General features: G+C 42.7%; 1 long non-coding RNA gene across 3 annotated transcripts in view; it reads left to right on the forward strand.

Annotated features, from left to right (window-relative positions):
• The first annotated feature begins 741 nt into the window (after nt 1–741).
• Nucleotides 742–17069, forward strand: part of LOC112218175 — a 54937-nt gene continuing 38609 nt past the window's right edge. The window contains exons 1-3 of one of the 3 annotated variants that reach the window (XR_006079344.1): nt 742–1181; nt 7928–7983; nt 8232–8418. This is a non-coding gene — a long non-coding RNA (uncharacterized LOC112218175). The remainder of the gene's footprint in view (nt 1182–7927; nt 7984–8231; nt 8419–17069) is intronic. The other 2 variants (XR_006079346.1, XR_006079345.1) reach the window with 2 other exon arrangements.

Raw genomic sequence — 17069 nt, forward strand, 5'->3', positions numbered from 1 at the left:
AAATGTGTACTTGTTTGGGGGTGGAGCTCATTAAACTAATACCCAGCATGCCTTAAACGTGTTTGTTTTAACATTTACATTTTGGTCATTCAGCAGACGCTCTATGCCGAGTCAGTGCATTGAGCTAAGGTAGATAAACAACAATTTATCACAGTCATAGCAAGCAAAAAAATCTGTAACCATTTCTGAGAATTTTATTGTGATTAATGTGGTCTGTTGGTTAAAGTGGTTGGTTGGCCTCCTTTAAACATAATTGCTGCTAGTTTTAAAGCTTTTGATAAAGATGGCTGTGCATGTTATAAATTAAATAGTACCCTGTGACCTACAGCTCTTCTTTCCTATATTAAGAGGCTGGAACAACGAGTATGATACAATGCTTACGTCATTAAGAATGTATAGTGGTTGAAATTTGGCCATACAATCAATGACTGAAAAAGACATATTTTCAACATCTGTAAATTACGTATTTTCAACATCCGGGGAAACACGTATTTTCACCTTTCACTCAGCACCTTAAATGCACCTTATTTCAATGTCCTGAAAACACGTCTTTTCGACTACCGTAAAAGACGTATAGACATGTATTTTAGACATACAGAAAACATTTTTCACCTTTCATTCAGCACACACAATGCACCTGACGTCAACATTTGTCTACTGGGGGTTTCTGTCAGCCTACTCTATTTCTATGGCTCAAAATATGTAATGCATAACTGTCCTTTATCATTCCGAGAGCCGGACATGATCATGCTCAGATAGGCTATCACACTTCTCCATTGGTCGCCTAGTGATGTTCAAACGTTACTTTTTTATTAGTATGTGTGACTGTGCAGTGACTACCGCAGTTTCAGTCTATGGTTCCGTTTCGCCAGCCGGTGCATGATGCACAGCTCGTGGCTATCACGCTAGTGAACACGAATCGGGATGGGGGGGGGGAAAAACACAGATGAGAAGCTTTCCCCGGGATTAAAACCCCGTCCTCTTGAAAGGTTCTATATCGTCGGTCGTCGTTAGTCGGCGTCGGTTCCCTTTCTGTACAGTGCTCTCTACACGCGCGAAAAATCACACAAAGCACAACTACACGTAAAATGGTGTGCTTGAAATGTTTTATTGGGTTTTAATTCAGGTCTTTTTACACGTGGAAGTCAGATGGGAGACCTGAAAACAACAACGGACAAATTGTAAGTTTTGTGTTTCCCTTGCCATTGGACACTGATATACTTTTTGCATGTTTGCTATTGACATAGCCTAAGGTTTATACATTGTTTTATGTATATGTTTTTTTAAATGTATATACAGTGTTGCAATATGTAGGAAATACAGTGTTGCAATACGTAGGCCTAGATCTTTGGTGCTGAACCCAAAGGTTTAAATATGATTGAGGTGGAATAGCCTTCTCTACTTATTTAAAATAATGTTTTTATTTTTTATTTAACCTTTATTTAACTAGGCAAGTCAGTTACATTGTAATGTAGGCCAGCCTATTATAATGTATTGCACTATGAGAATAGCCTCTTGTTGAAAATAGCCTATACTTTAAAATGATACATTGGACTGTGATTCTTTAGTTGTTGATGCCTTGCTTAATTATTAGTGTCCATGATTCTGACTGTCCACGATTCTGACTGTTTACAATTTTAGCCATTTGTATTGAAAAATATTCAGTTAATGTAGCTTATAATTGTTTACATTTACATTTTTGTGTTTCCCGGACTAATTTCCTTAGTATATTAGGCCTATAGCAAAATAATATGGCAACATTGGGAATCTTCCTGCTGCTCCTTCTTTCTCTGGTAGTTCATGGTGTAAACAGTCAGTAGTACAGTGTATGTTGTGTAACCAAACACAATATCCTGAGGTAGCTGTATGCTGTGTGCTCAAAAGTCTGAGGCGTGCATTTAGAATGTCCAAGGCTACTGTAGTTATGCGTTTATTACATGTACTTAGTAGTTCATTGAATGAAGCTCATATGACAAACTAGAACGCCAGAAGAGCCTGCAACTTTGGCCTTGACCATTCCTCTGACTGAAGTACAGTATACAGGTTTTATATACAGTACAGGTATACATGGTGTACCTTTGTCAAACTAGAGAGGGCCTTCAAGATGGGATAGAAACGTGTCATATAACAGTGTCACATATGACCAGGTGTGCATTGGTAGATGTGGAATAATCTTAAAATATAGGGCATGTTTCCTACAATCACACAGCCAGACCTCTTTCTAAGAAAGCCTTAACACATACACTCCCCTATGTATTTATTTGGACAGTGAAGCTAAAACCTTTCATTTGGCTCTATACTCCAGCATTTTGGATGTTTTATATGAGGCGACAATACAGAAGATCACCTTTTATTTGAGGGTATTTTCACACATATCTGTTTTACCATTTACCATTTGAATGTGTCATAAGTATTGGGACAAATTCACTTATAGTGTATTACATTTAGTCACAAGGTTAGTATTTTTTTATTCCTTTATTTTACTAGGCAAGTAAGTTAAGAACAAATTCTTATTTACCATGATGGCCTACCCTGGCCAAACCCGGATGATGCTGGGTCAATTGTGCGTCGCCCTATGGGACTCCCAATCACGGCCGGTTGTGATACAGGCTGGAATCAAACCAGGGTCTGTAGTGATGCCTCTAGCATTGAGATGCAGTGCCTTAGATCGTTGCGCCACTCGTGATAGAACCTATTTGGTCCCATATTCCTAGCACGCAATGACCACATCAAGCTTGTGACTACAAACCTTTTGGATGCATTTGAAATTTGTTTCAGTTGTGTTTCAGATTATTTTGTGCCCAATAAAAATGAATGGTAAATAACGTATTGTCATTTTGGAGTCACTTTTAAACTAAATAAGAATAGAATATGTTTCGGAACACTTCTACATTAATGTGGATGCTACTATTACTGCGGATAATCATGAATGAATCAAGAATAATGAAGGGAGACATAAATGTCACATCCCCCCCCCAAAATGCTAGCCTCCCGTGTTATTTGGGAATGTTGAGAGGTTAGCATGTTTTGGGGACATTTATGCCTCTGCAACTTTCTCACTCATAATTATTCACGATTCATTCATGATTATCCATAATCATGTTAGCGTCCACATTACTGTAGAAGTGTACACTATTAGTGAATTTGTCCAAATACTTATGACACCTTCAAATGGAGGGCCTAGAAACATAAAGTGCATTTATTTATAAATGGTAAAACACATACGTACGAAAACACTACACCCTTAAAAAAAAGGTAACATTCTGTACTGTCGCCTCATATAAAACATTTGATCTCAAATCCAAAATGCTGGAGTACAGAGTTGTAGCTTCGCTGTCCAAATAAATACATAGGGGAGTGTAACAGTAAACTTCTGGTCTGTGTACGAATGACTTGTTCTCCCCTGTTACCTCCTTCCAGCAAGGCCGTGGCGAGGTTGGGAAGGGGAGGGAAGCCGCATTGGGATTTCTGTCCAGAGAATATTGCTGGCCGCCAAGACATAATAATAGCAATATTAACAAACACACACACACATCGCAAAGGGAAACAATCTAATCTAAACTGTCAATTTTTACACATACATGTTACACATACACATACATTTTACACATACACATACATACATGCACTCTTCTCAGGATCCTCATTTAGCTTTGGGAAAAGCTCTGGCAGATTCTTATTTTCAATTGATAGTTCCTGAGATTTGACATGAATTTTACTAGCAGTATGTCAGTGGCCTGAGAGCCTGCCACACCTAGATAATGTGTGTCAGCACAAAAGCTGACTAATATGTACTGCCAATTGTAACAGTGCAGAGCTGAGATTGCTTGGTTGCTTGGTTCTGCCCCTGAACAGGCAGTTAACCCACTGTTCCTAGGCCGTCATTGAAAATAAGAATTTGTTCTTAACTGACTTGCCTAGTTAAATAAAGGTAAAATAAATCAAATATAATTGCAAGTATTAGCCGGCATTGCAGTACACTCTCATTAACGTTGAACTCACTCATCAACTGAGGCTGTACTCTCCCACGTGCTACCAAACACTTATCAGTCACTGAATGTCATTGAGATGATGGCTGACTAATGTAAATAACTTGGTGTGTGAGATATTGAGATATGTATTTCTGCTTTGGTATTTAACTTTCATAGCCATGTCACATCATTTCCAGTAAGTCACATTCAAACTATTTGCATTGCTGTTGCTGCCCTGGCTCACCTAGGAAATGACAAGTGTGATGCGGCTTTCGGGGTCGTTGACCCTGCTACAATTGACTATTGACTGTCATCCTTCAGTGGAGAACAGGGGCAGACAGAAAGACAGACAGACAGACAGACAGACAGACAGACAGACAGACAGACAGACAGACAGACCTGGTGAATGATGTGCGTTGCCAGACTAACCCGTAGACCAGACTCAGACTATTGACCATAGCTGACTGGTGGGGCACATCCTCTGTGTAGCCCACTCTCCTCTCCTAAAGTCATCTGTCTCTGTGTTGTGTAATGTCCAAGTCAAATACATGTGAAAAGTCAAAGCTCAGCACATACAGTATGACTAGTTACTTTACTGACAGTACTGGGTGCTTAGAAATGGCCGTTCGCGTTACGTTGGCATGGTTTTTACTGTGTGTGCTTTTCTTGCTGTGTTTCCATGTGATTTTCCGATGACTTTGAAAATGGCCTTTCAAAGTAGTGCATGTTTATCTGTGTGTCTGTGTTTCAGGCCTTTATGTGCATGACCTAATTCTGCAGCGAGCAAATAATCTGCAGTGAAGGCTTTCCTCTGTGTCTGTGTGTCTGTGTGTGTGTGTGTGTGTGTGTGTGTGTGTGTATGCCTGCATACACTCTCCCTCCCTCCCTCCCTCCCTCCCGCCCTCAACGTTTCCTTGTATGAGCCGGCAGAGAGAGGGAGAGAGAGGGAGGGAGAGAAAGGGAGAGAGGGGGTAGTGAGAGCACACTAAGTTCATCTGAGGACAGGGAAATGCTTTTCTTTCCAGTGTGAATCATTTTGGAAAAATGAGTCTCTGGACTGAATTGCCCCAGCAATTTGGCATGTTTCTCCATTCTACTTTATTGTCTATTTTGGCTGAACTCACAGATCTTCGTTTTACTGCCAAGAAAACTTCAGGTCCTTTAAAGATACAGCAGGCAAACCACGTCCTTTAAGCAAATAAAATAAATCTCAGTAGAAAGCTGCCATAGCTTCCTGTTTATCTCTGAATTCCAAGGGGAACTGAGCTGGTTCTCCGAGTCTGCATCCATCCAGCGCCCAGGGAGAATTAGTCAGTTGGCGTTTAAGAGGCAGTTTGAAGAACACCCCCTTTTTTAAAGGATTTAAATGTTGGTAAAATGGACATTACATGTTTAATACGTGGTGTGGGTTTTGGTTCAGATCTTTATTTTTGGTAAGTGAATTTCCACACTAAAGATGTTGCCTTTGATTTCAGAAAGAACCTTGAGTTTATCGGCTGCTCATGCACTTATCACTCAAGCAGTTTGGAAAACAAATGTCTGCAGTGCAGTGAAGAAGAAAAAGAAAGTGTAAGAAGGGTATGGGAGGGGGAGGGAGGGAGGGAGGGAGGGAGGGAGGGAGGGAGGGAGGGAGGGAGGGAGGGAGGGAGGGAGGGAGGGAGAAAGGGAGAGGGAGTCAGTCCCCTCTCCCACCACACAAATCATTTTGCTGTCTCCCCCCCTGAGAGAGGAGAAGAGACCAGGGAGAAGACTGAAGAAAGGAGAGAGAGAGAAAGGGGAGAGAGGGAGTGGCCTGTGTTGGGGTTTAGATGAGGCAGTGGTGGACCCAGTCAGCAACAGCTGGGTCTTTAGTGTCTCCCTATGCCTCCCAGCCAGCCTCCAGCACCAGCCTCCAGCACCAGCCTCCAGCCCCAGCCTCCAGCCCCAGCCTTCCAGCTCAGTCTGAATTATGACACAACAGGGATGGCAAGCAGACTAATTACAATGACTGATTGCCTCTCTGCTGGCATTTCATAGACAGTGATTGTCATGTGAGTGAGCAGGTCTGGAGACCTGGAGGAGTAGGAGGGAGGCTTTTCATTAGCTTGCCTCACTTCCTTTGGACAGAAACAGATGCAGATTCAGATGTGTGTGTTTTTTTTAATGACATTTGGCGCCAGACAGAACTGGTGTGAGGAGGCTAGAAGCCAGAAATACAGGTGATTTTGTAAAAAAAAAATGTAGATTTGCTGTTCAGTCTTACTGTGCTGTGTTAGAGCTAAAATATATTTGTTAGTTTTCTTAAAGTAATATCACGTAGGGAACAGACTCTGGATTATGAATGAAATTGGGTGATCTTTTACATGGTGTACTTTTTCCTAAAACAGCCGTGTCATTTATACTGTGTTATAAAGAAGTAATAAGGAAGTAAAACCAGCTGAGGTGAAAAGGTGCTGGCTTCTAAGCAGCAAGAGACAAAGTGATATCCATAGGAGGCCTGTTAGAGGTTATTGAAATAAGTGCAGAATTCTCCCTCTATTGACTTCTCGTAGTGGTCATTTATGAGATGTGTCTCTGTATATTACTGGGCATATTTATTTTCAAAAGGAGACAAGTAAAGGCCTTGAACTGTCCATTTGTATGTCAGTCAGTCAGTCAGTCAGTCAGTCAGTCAGTCAGTCAGTCAGAGAGCACAGTGAAGTGTGATGTGTGTGTTAAGTGGGAGCTGGTTTGGGTTGGTCGGGACGGCTTTGTCCACTGCTTTGGCTTTTGTTCCTTTAATAATGAATTGTGGAGGCCTTGGCTTGAGCCGGCCTGTCTCATAGCAACTGAAGACAGAGTGGCGAGGCGAGAGAAGGGCAGAGACAATCACGGGCGTATGTCTGTCTCTCGTGGGGCAGACAGACAGACCAGGGCTCAGTCCAGCACACTGAAGAATACTTAGCATGCAAAGAGGAGGAAAACCTATTTGCTTTGTATAATGTGATCTATTACTTCCAGATAACACTGTCATTTAAAACAAAACAAAAAACTGTAGCTGTGTCATTGTCAGGCATCACAGCTCTCATGTTGTCAACCAACGTTCCACGTTCCACTTATTTCTTGTCATGATCTTCCCAAATGAACCAGGGACAAACACATGCTGGATATGTACATGTTGTAAAACATGGAATATACACGTAGTAATACGTAAGACTCTATGACCTCAAATGGACATCTATAACCTTATGAATCAGCTGTCGTTGATTAATGGAAGCCTGTTCCCCTGTATATTAATGTTTGTCCTCAGGTCAGCTGGCACCAGTCACCCGAGACGCGTGTGCGTGTGTGCGTGTGTGCACATGCTGTGTCTGTTTGTGTGTGTGCTTCTGCGCCCTCGTTCACACTGAGCTAGAGTTTTATTAACCGACGGCAGACCGCTCGAGGCTGGCAATGTTTGCCCTGTGACCCAGACACTACCTGTCTGCTGCCATGGTTACAGGGACGGAGCAGATTTAGTGGCCTGACTCCAGGGATCACTTTCCCTGTGTTAACAATCAACCCTGAACCCTCACGGCCATAAAACAGCCACCCTGCTGCCCCACGGGCCAGGAGAGACCAGGACACATCAACCCTGGTGCCCTGACGGCTGTTAAAGATGTCCTAAGTGCCCTGTAAGATTAGCTGTACGGCCTAATTGCTGTGGTGTCAGTGAGCGTCTCTCCCTTTGTGATCGGGTTCACTTGGAGCTGTTAGCCTTGTTAAATGAAAGAGCGCGTGAGTATCTGATACCATTTGAAAGCGCTTCTTTGGTTTGCTATTGCATAATGAACTGGCCCGCAGTATGGAGCATTGTGCTTTGTTGTGAAGGGAAAATATCTTGTCTCTTTGTGCCGTTGTATTATGTCCAATGGATTGTTAGCGTTGACTGTTGTGTTCAAAGACCTTTGTGCTGTGGTTAGATACTGTATTTCACGATGTGTGTTTTTGTTTTTCAGTGTTACAGAGGGTGGCAAGAAGTCCAGATGAAATGGACTTGAATGAAGCAATACAGGTAAAAGATTAATAAGAAGAATGTTCACAGAGATTCTCAGTGCTGTCTCATAATGTGCCCTCATATTAAACATCAGATGGCTCTAGAACCAGTTTTCTCTCTCGCTGAACGAAGTACTGAGCTGGCCAAACCAGCTCCCTCTGAATGAAGTACTGAACTTGCCTCCTATGCACATATCAAAACCAGCCATATGCAAACACATTAGCCTCTCTTTCTTTCTTTCTTTCTTTCTTTCTCTCTCTCTCCAGTGACTTGCACCGTTGCAGGTGTCCACCAGATGCTGCAAGCAGACAGAGCCTTTGCAGAAAAACCACATGATTTCACATGTGGAAAATCATCTGATTTCACGTGACATTTCCACATGTTTTGCACATGAGAAATCATGTGTTTTTGGAACACATGAAGTGATGATATTTCACCTGTGGATTTTCACAGGTAAATGCCCTGCAAACATATATGTATTATTATGATACACACACAGTGCTTTTAATATACAAAGTTTTCAATTTACGTACATTCTATATGTTTATTTATACAGTCATTTTTATTCAACATGACCTTTCCTAAGATTTGAACTCACAACCTCTTGGTTCACAGCATTCTGATCTTGCTGCTATGCCACAATGTCTGTGTCAGTAACTGATTTCACCTTTATTTTTTTGCATTACAACCATGACCACTGATTTGACCTATGAACCTGAAAGAGATACTTTGGGATTTTGGCAATGAGTCAGATGAACTTGTGGATACCATTTTTATGTCTCTGCATTCAGTTTGAAGGACCTTGTTAACTAGCATGCTAGCAGATACCCATAGACTCACAATCAGAACTACCTCTAACTACCTCTTCCTTCATATTGGACATAGAGACATAAAAATGGTATACACGAGTTCATCTGACTCTGGGGAAGTAGATTTCCAAAATCCCAAAGTATCCCATTAAGTCAAATAAATGACCATACAAATGCAAACAGAAAAACAACAGGAAAGTTGGACAAACACATTTAACACCTTCTCCACTGCTGTCCCATCAATGTGGATAGGGTGGGGGGGATCCCTCTGCTGTTTCCTGAAGTCCACAATAATCTCCTTTGTTTTGTTGACTTTAAGTGAGAGGTTGTTTTCCTGACACCACAATCCGAGTGCCTTCACCTCCTCCCTCTAGGCTGTCTCGATGTTGTTGGTAATAAAGCCCACTACTGTTGTGTTGTCTGCAATTTTGATGATTGAGTTGGAGTCATGCATGACCACCCAGTTATGGGTGTACAGGGAGTACAGGAGGGGGCAGAGCACGCACCCTTGTGGGGCCCCAGTGTTGAGGATCAGCGAAGTGGAGGTGTTGTTTCCTACATTCACTGCCTGTAAGCGGCCCGTCAGGAAGTCCAGGACCCAATGGCACAGGGTGGGGTTGAGACCCAGAGCCTCAAGCTTAATGATGAACTTGGAGGGTACTATGGTGTTGAATGCTGAGCTATAGTCAATGAACAGCATTCTTACATAGGTATTCCTCTTGTCCAAATGGGATAAGGCAGTGTTCAGTGTGATGGCGGTTGCATCGTCTGTGGACCTATTGGAGCGATAAGCAAATTGAAGTGGGTCTAGGGCAGGGGTGGACAACTCCAGTCCTCAGGGGACAGATTGGTGTCACACTTTTTCTCCATCCCTAGAAAACACAGCTGATTAATGAAATTGCATTCTAAACTGAAGATCATGATTAGGTGATTATTGGAGTCAGGTGTGTTAGCTGGGGCTGGGGAAAAACTGTGATACCAATCAGGCCCTCGAGGACTGGAATTGCCCAGCCCTGCTCTAGGGTGACATGTAAGGTGGAGGTGATATGATCCTTGACTAGTCTCTCAAAGCACTTCATGATGACAGAAGTGAGAGCAACCAGGCAATTGTCAATTAGTTCAGTTACCTTTGCCTTCTTGGGTACAGGAACAATGGTGGTCATCTCAGTTTATCATATATGCACAGTCACTTTAACTATACATTAATGTGCATACTACCTGAATTAGCCCGACCAACTGGTGCCCCCACACATTGGCTTCCCGGACCCCTCTTTTACGGTACTGCTAGTCTCTGTTTATCATATATGCATAGTCACTTTAACTATACATTCATGTAAATACTGCCTCAATCAGCCCGACTAACTGGAGCCTGTATGTAGCCTCACTACTGTTATAGCCTCGCTACTGTATATAGCCTCGCTACTGTTATTTTTCACAGTCATTGTACTGTTGTCTTTATTTCTTTACTTACCTATCGTTCACCTAATACCTTTTTTTTATTTTTTATTCCACTGTTGGTTAGAGCCTGTAGGTAAGCATTTCACTGTAAGGTCTACACCTGTAGTATTCTGCGTACGTGACAAATAAACTTTGATTTGATTTGATTTAATTTGATCTTGAAGCATGTGGGGACAGCAGACTGGGATAGGGAGAGATGGTCTGCACATGCTCTGAGGACGTGGCTAGGGATGCCATCTGGGCCAGCAGCCTTGCGAGGGTTAACACGTTTAAATGTCAGAGAAGGAGAGCCCACAGTCCTTGGTAGCGGGCCGCTTCGGTGGCACTGTATTATCCGCAAAGCCGGCAAAGAAGGTGTTTAGTTTGTCTGGAAGCAAGACGTCGGTGTCCGTGACGTGACTGGTTTTCCTTTTGTAGTCCGTGATTGTCTGTAGACCCTGCCACATACTGTCTGAGCTGTAGAATTGCGACTCCACTCCACATTTTGCTTGTTTGATTGTCTTGCGGCGGGAATTACTACACTGTTTGTGTTCGGCCACATTCTCAGTCACCTTTTCATGGTTAAATGCGGTGGTTCGCGCTTTCAGTTTTGTACAAATGCTGCCATCTATCCACAGTTTCTGGTTAGGGTAGGTTTTAATAGTCACAGTAGGTACAACATCTCCAATACACTTCCTTATAAACTCAAGTCACCGAATCAGCGTATGCTTCGATATTATTCTCTGCGCAGAACATTTCCCAGTCCGTGTGAACAATCTTGAAGCGTGGATTCTGATTGGTCAGACCAGCGTTGAATAGCCCTTAGCACTGGTACATCCTGTTTGAGTTTCTACCTATAGGAAGGGAGGAGCAAATTGGAGCCGTGGTCAGATTTGCCGAAATGATGCCAGGGGAGGGCCTTGTATGCATCGCGGAAGTTAGAGTATCATTGGTCCAGTGTTTAACCAGCGCGAGTGCTGCAGTCAATATGCTGATAGAATTTAGGTAGCCTTGTTCTCAAATTTGCTTTGTTAAAATCCCCAGCTACAACAAATGCAGCCTCAGGATATATGGTTTCCAGTTTGCATAAAGTCCAGTGAAGTTCCTTGAGGGCCGTCGTGGTATCGGCTTGAGGGAGGATATACACGGCTGTGACAATAACCGAGGAGCATTCCCTTGGGAGATAATTCGGTCGGCATTTGATTGTTAGGAATTCTAGGTCAGGTGAACAAAAGGACTTGAGTTCCTGTATGTTCTTACAATTACACCATGAGACGTTAATAATGAAACATACACTCCCGCCCTTCTTCTTCCCGGAGAGATGTTTATTCCTGTCGGCGCGACGCACAAAGAATCCAGATGGCTCTACCGACTCCGACAGCATATCCCGAGAACCATGTTTCCATAAACAATGTATGTTACAATCCCTGATGTCTCTCTGGAAAGCAACCCTTGCCCTAATTTCATCTACCTTGTTATCTAGAGACTGGACGTTAGCGAGTAATATACTCAGAAGTGGTGGGTGGTGTGCGAGCCACTGTGGTTGGTGGTGTGTTGTTTTGGGTCAACCTCTGGAATCAGTTCAAATGCCCTGGGTGATTCGGACAAAGGATCCGCTTCGGGAAAGTCGTATTCCTGGTCGTAGTGCTGGTAAATTGACATCGCTCTGCAAAGTTTTCCTAAGGACTATAAGCGAGACAGCCCTCTCAGTCGAACAACAGATAGTCCCAGAAAATAATCTTAAGAAAGTTTGTTCTGAAGTGTATGTCCTATATCTAGGAGATACAGTGCATTCGGAAAGTAATCAAACCCCTTGACCTTTTCCACATTTTGTTACATTAGAGCCTTATTCTAAAATGTTTTTTCCCCTCATCAATCTACAGACAATAACCCATACTGACAAAGCAAAAACAGGTTTTAAAAAATATTAGCAAATCTATAATTAAAAAAAACGTAAATATCACATTTAAATAAGTACTCAGACCCTTTCCTCTGTACTTTGTTGAAGCACCTTTGGCAGTGATTACAGCCTCGAGTCTTCTTGGGTTTGACGCCACAAGCTTGGCACACCTGTATTTGGGGAGTTTCTCCCGTTCTTCTCTGCAGATCCCCTCAAGCTCTGTCAGGTTGGATGGGGAGCACAGCTATTTTCAGGTCTCTCCAGAGATGTTTGATCTGGTTCCAGTCCAGGCTCTGGCTGGGCCACTCAAGGACATTCAGAGACTTGTCCCAAAGCCACTCCTTGGCTGTGTGCTTAGGGTTGTTGTCAGGTTGGAAGGTGAACCTTCGCCCAGTCTGAGGTCCTGAGCGCTCTGGAGCAGGTTTTCATCAAGGATCTCTTTGTACTTTTCTCCGTTCATCTTTCCCTCAATCCTGACTAGTCTCCCAGTCTCTGCCACTGAAAACATCCCCACAGCATGATGCTGCCACTACCATGCTTCCTCGTAGGGATGGTGCCAGGTTTCCTCTAGATGCGACACTTGGCATTCAGGTCGAAGAGTTCAATCTTGGTTTCATCAGACCAGAGAATCTTGTTTCTCATGGTCTCAGAGTCCTTTAGGTGCCTTTTGGCAAACTCCAAGCGGGCTGTCATGTGCTTTTTACTGAGGAGTGACTTCCATCTGGCCACTCTACCTGTACAGTACCTAGACATTTGAGTTTGCTAGCGACCAAGAGGTTATGAGTTCGAGAACCATTGGCCTGGCCCATCCAATCAGAATCAGATTTTCCCCACAAAAGGGCTTTATTACAGACATAAATACTCCTCAACACCCTCCAGTATGGTATTTGCACACCCCCTCAAAACGTGAGACATCTTTGGCATTGTGTTGTGTGACAAAACACAAATTCTAGAGTGGCCTTTTATTGTCCCCAGCACACCAGTGTAATGATCATGCCTTTTAATCAGCTTCTTGATATGCCACACTGATCAGGCGGATTAATTATCTTGGCAAAGAGATAAGCTCACTAACAGGGATGTAAACTAATTTGTGCACAAAATTTGAGATAAATACGTTTGTGCTTATGGATGATATCTGAGATCTTTTATTTCAGCTCATGAAACATTGAACATGGGACCAACACTTTACATGTTGTGTTTATATTTTTGTTCATTATATTTATTTAATCTTTACGGCAAAGTCCAGAAATGTGTTCTTCCCCATCTCCATTATGTAGTGGTTATGAGTTCAAATACCAAGGGGGGTTCAGTCCCAACTAATTATCGTCTGTCCCTTAACAACTGAATCTAGCTATAAAAATACAGTAACTACTTGTAGATGTACAGTTTTGTCACCGCAACTAGACAAAAACATCCAGGGGACCATGACTGTTTTAATTTAATTAAGGTCAATTATGCTTTTCAAAGTAAAATATTGTGAATTACATTCCACACAGGGTTTTCACAGAGCTCTATTTTAATTTATTCCGACCACAGCACCGCCAAGGTTTTGATAAACAGAGTTGGCACTTGGATTGGAACCTGTGCTATGCCCACAAATAAATGGTTAATTTACATCAAAATCAACATTTTGATTTTGGTCTCTGGACTTGAACCCCATTGAAGTACCGTGGTTTGAATTGAAGAGGGCAGTCCATAAGGGCAGACAAAAGATATGGAAAGATTCTATGTGGAGGAACGGTCTAAGATCCCTCCCAATGTGTTCTCCGATCTCAGAAAACATTTCAGAAAAAGGCTCAGGGTTGTTATCCTCGCAAGGGGAGGGTGCTAGAGTATTGAAAACAAGGGTGCCAATAAGTGTGACCCTTATCTTGAGATTTTATTTTATTACTTGTTAAACAAAATCTCTTTCTCTGAGCATATGTATTAGTATAAATCATAATATTTCCTCATTTTGTTAGTATACCATATGCTGTGGCTCAGTAGACTATTTGTATTATTTATTATATACAGAAATTGAGAAAAATACTGTATTTTCCCATTAATTAACATACAATTATGATATTTCAGAAGATTTTTTTTAAATAGATAGAGTCATGAAAGTACATTGAGATGAGTTACTGCTTTCAATAAATGTAAAATATTAGACAATTGGCAGAAATTGAGGTTTTCATCAGACAGTGATGATACAGTATGTGTTCCAGCAAATACATTTATTTTGTGTGATTATTGCGTGTCTGTCTAGTAGGTACTGTAGAACTGTATTAGAGAGTAAAAAGAAAGGTTCCGTCACGTGCTGAGTCGAGTCGAGCAATTTAACAGTTAACACAGGGACAAAGCCAGGCCTGCGCAATGCATGCTGGGAAGTTTGGCTGCCAGACAAATTGCCTGCAAAGTTTCAGCTGAAACTCTTGCTAAGGCTGAAACTGAGAGTGGAAATGAGAGGATCAACAAAAGAGAAAGAGAGAGAAAGATGGCTAAAAGCTGAGTGTGCTCCTAAGCATTCCTGAAGCATGGAGAGAGACATGGGACTGTACAGTACTTACCAGAAGAAACAATATGTAGAACTTTGGTTTTACTTCTTTTGATGGAGAATATGATTGATGGGGACATTTTTACTATTCTGCCTTTACCACAGCCCGAATTGAATTAAATACATTTGACACATTCTTTCCCCCATCAAAATGACATAGGAAGGTGCAATGTAGCACATTGTTACATCGGACTGACAACTTTTATACCTGAAGATGCACAAGATGAAAGATTTGCACGAGTAATTGACATTGTGCAGTGATGTAGCATGTAGCTAGGAGGAAGGTTTAAATCACAATTCATTTTGAATTTGTTCTTAAATCTAATGTTCGTATAAAAATACACAAACAGCAAACTATGTAACATAATTTTATTCAATTGTTACACACGTTATTCAAATGTGCACAATAAAGATTAATAATGTAATAATAGTCCTAATTCAATTGAATAATGTATCCTATCAACACTGGAAGTTGGAACTTCCAACACAGTTTGTGATGAAACACAAGTTATTTTAAACACAATCTACAGATCTTCAGATTCCACATACAATTCACTACACAGTATTATATTTTAAAATCAGTTTTGTATTTTAAAATCTTTGAAAGAGTCCCACAACAGGTTTTGCTACCCAGTAGCTATATAGTTCTGTCTTGCCATTCTTAAGGGCCTTCACCTGTCTGTCATAGAGGTGTGGCTGGTCCATTAAAAGGCTGTGTGTGTAATGATGGGAGCAGAAGAGAGAGGAGGCTGAATATAGAGACTGGCACCTCTGTGGCAGCCTGGTAAGGCTCTCTCTCTCTCTGAGTCTCTTCAGCGTCCCCTCGTTTGGCTCTCACACATTGTGCCATTCAGCCCTAGACCGTATATTCACCCTGTTCTGAGACTAGGCAGACTGCTATTGTGTGCGCAAGCTCATTTGAATAGCCTTCAGTATTTTGTGTGAGCAAGTCAGGGCTATTTGCATTTGTCACAAAGGTTTACAGGTCAATTGAGGCAGGCTAGAAAAATCACACATGCCAAGGAGAGTGTTTTTCACCTCTCTCTCCCTCCATCTTTCTCTCCCTCCCTCACTCTCTCTCTCCCTCCATCTTTCTCTCCCTCCCTATTTCTCTCTCTCTCTCTCTCTCTCCCTCCTTCCCCCTCTCTCTCTCTCTCTCTCTCTCTCCCTCCTTCCCTCCCTCCCTCACTCTCTCTCCCTCCATCTTTCTCTCCATCTCTCTCTCTCTCTTTCTCCCTCCTTCCCTCTCTCTCTCTCTGTCTCTCTCTTGCTCCCTCACTCTCTCCCTCCATCTTTCTCTCCATATCTCTCTCTCCCTCCTTCCCTCTCTCTCTGTCTCTCTCTCCCTCCCCTCTCTCTGTCTCTCTCTCCCTCCCTCTCTCTTTCTCCCTCCATCTTTCACTCCATCTCTCTCTCTCTCCCTCCTTCCCTCTCTCTCCCTCCCTGACTATCTCTCTCTCTCCCTCCATCTTTCTCTCCATCTCTCTCTCTCCACCTTCCATCTCTCTCTGTCTCTCTCTCGCTCTGTTGATTATATAGAGCTAAGGGTCTGAAATACTTTTGTTGGCATCCAGGGTGCCAGCTGGGGATCAGTTAGTGGAGAGAGAGGTGTGCGGTGTGCCAGCCTTCCATTCCTGCCCTGTTGGCTGACAGACAGACAGACAGACCACAGACAGGCTGGACATGGTGGGTGAGGGAGGCTGGTGCCAGGCCAGCAAACCAAGACAGCACTCAGACAAACACAACTAATCCCTTTAATTTGCCAAGCTGTATGGGCTCCCTATTGTGTGTTGCTAGTGTGTGAGTGCATGTGCATGCATGTGTGTGTGCGTGCGTGCAAGTGCGTGTCGCATGTGCGCATGGGGATGCCAGTCTCTGAGAACTTTTTTGAGCGTGGCCGGAACCTCATACACAAGGGTTGATATGTTTGTTTGGGTGTGCTGGTGTGTTGTACTTCTTCTGTCTGCTGCAGTGCAGCCCGATAGAACCCATATAGTGAAGAAGCAGTGTGCTCTGTTTCACATGGTGTGTTGACAGGATAGGGGTGTGTCTGTCTCCAGCACTGTGCTGTACGCTGCACTGTGCTGTACTGTGCTGTACTGTGCTGTGCAGCGTGTGCGTCGTCAGTGTGTGCGTGTGTGTGTGTGTTCGTCAGTTGGTGGATGATGCTGACAAGGACGATGTGACGTCTTCTCAGTAGACAGTGTGACAGTGGGAGCTAGGGCTGGGAATTACCAGGGTCCTCTCGATTCTCACGATTATATGTATTGCGATACAATACTGTGATTTTATTGCTATTTGATGTTCCAAACATATTACTCACCATATGTCTGCTGCAGACAAACAAGAGAGAGCCATGAGAAAACAAGTTTTGATCAGTCATGGAAATATACAGTGGGGCAAAAAAGTATTTAGTCAGCCACCA

This window comes from Oncorhynchus tshawytscha, linkage group LG19 (genome assembly GCF_018296145.1).
Source record: "Oncorhynchus tshawytscha isolate Ot180627B linkage group LG19, Otsh_v2.0, whole genome shotgun sequence".
Classification (NCBI taxonomy): Eukaryota; Metazoa; Chordata; class Actinopteri; order Salmoniformes; family Salmonidae; genus Oncorhynchus; species Oncorhynchus tshawytscha.